Genomic DNA, 1,848 nt, shown 5'->3' on the forward strand with positions numbered 1-1,848 from the left:
TAGATATTTCAACAAAGGCGAAGAATGGTTGAACAAAGAAATGAACCAGTCGATCCAAATGCCAGAAATGTCCCACCTCCGGTTATTCCAGTTGTTCCTACTTAACCAGCTGCTAAACCTGTTCGTGAAGTGGCAATCCCATTCACGAACCATGTGATGAATAGTATTTGCAAACCAGAACCAGGTGGTCAATTTGAATTGAAGAAGAATATGGTGCAATTGTTGAATTTAGCGAGGCAATTCCATGGCCTTTCACATGAAGATCCACAGCAGCACATACAGACCTTCCTAGAAATAAGCAATACTTACATTCCTGAAGGGGTGATTTATAATTATGTCAGATTGACACACTTTCCTTTCTCTCTAATAGGGGAAGCAAAAAGGTGGTTGCATGCTAAACCACCACTCTCCAGTAATTCATGGGAAGATCTAGCTCGGAAGTTCCTTATTTGATTCTTTCCATCTATGACTATTGTACGCTTGAGGAGTGAGATCTTGAGTTTCAGACAGAAAAAATGAAAGAATCTCTACCAAGCTTGGGGGAGATTTAAGGGTATGCTCAAAAATTGCCCTCACCATCATCAATCTAATGATGTTCTTGTTCATACTTTCATTGGGGGATTGGAGCCACACACGAAGATTCTCTTGGATTTAGCAGTAGGTGGATAGGCTTTTGAGAAGACATGAAGAATTGTACACACTGCTGAATAGGATTTCACAAGGGAATCCTAACTAGCATGCTGATTCAAGGAGTACTTCTAGGAAGGTTGCAGGGGTATTGGAGGTAGAGCAGTTTACTGCATTACAAGCACAGATTGCAGCCATGTAAAATTGTATGATTACTCAGCTTAATAACATAAAGCTTGGATTTACATAAATAGCAGCCACAGCTAATGCAGTCCAAACGGCAAATTCTTGGTGTGAGGTTTATGGAAGTGGTGAGTATGTAGCAGATGGTTGTATGGCTAATCTAGATTTTGTCAACTACATGGGAAATCCAAATCGTCAAGGAAAGCAGAATTTCAGTAACACGTATAATCTTAATTAGAGAAACCATCCCAATTTCTCATGGGGTGGAAATTAGGCACAAAATGCAAACTAGTTCAAGGGACCAGTTCAACCAAATCAATAGCTGGCTTAGAATAATCAGGTAACTGCTCAAGCTAGCAATATAGAGGAGTTAATGAAGCAGTTTATGGCTCAATAGGCATAGTTTGCAGCAGAAATAAAGACTCAATATGCATAGTTTTCAACGGAGTTGAAGAGTCAATAATTTCTTACTAGAAATCTAAAGTTGCAACTGGATCAAATTGCAGGAGCACAGAATATAAGACCTCAAGGAGCATTACCTAGCAATATAGAGACAAATCCTAAGTAGGTGAATGCGGTTACAACAAGAAGTGGGCTACAAACTAAGGAGACAGTTCAGGAACAGGTGAGCCCAACAGTCACTGATAACGGTTCCAAAGATAATGCAGAGAAAGAAGTTAAGGAAAAAATGGAAAGTAATGAAATTCATGTACAGAAGAAGACTCTCCCCTTACCCTTTCCTCAAAGTCCAAGGAAGCATCAAGAAGAGGCAAGTTATAAGAAGTTCGTAGATCTTCTAAAGCAAGTTCATGTAAATCTTCCTCTTATTGACATTCTACAGAGTGTGCCAAAATATATGAAATACTTAAAGTATATAGTTGCAAATAAAAACCGGTTGATCGAATATGCTACAGTTGCACTTACTGAGGAGTGCACATCCAAGATTCAAAACAAATTACCCATAAAGCTAAAGGATCCAAGTAGTTTCACTTTGCATATTACCATCCGACATACCATTAGTGCTGGTGGATTATGTGA

At 39.0% G+C, this 1,848-nt stretch overlaps 1 non-coding gene across 1 annotated transcript; it reads right to left on the minus strand.

Moving 5' to 3' along the window:
- Positions 1-477: 477 nt before the first annotated feature.
- LOC124897522 lies at positions 478-584 on the minus strand. Its single transcript, XR_007054234.1, has one exon. It is a non-coding gene; the product is annotated as a small nucleolar RNA R71 (small nucleolar RNA).
- Positions 585-1,848: the final 1,264 nt, after the last annotated feature.

The sequence above is a fragment of the Capsicum annuum genome, chromosome 3, assembly GCF_002878395.1.
Source record: "Capsicum annuum cultivar UCD-10X-F1 chromosome 3, UCD10Xv1.1, whole genome shotgun sequence".
In the NCBI taxonomy this organism is placed as follows: Eukaryota; Viridiplantae; Streptophyta; class Magnoliopsida; order Solanales; family Solanaceae; genus Capsicum; species Capsicum annuum.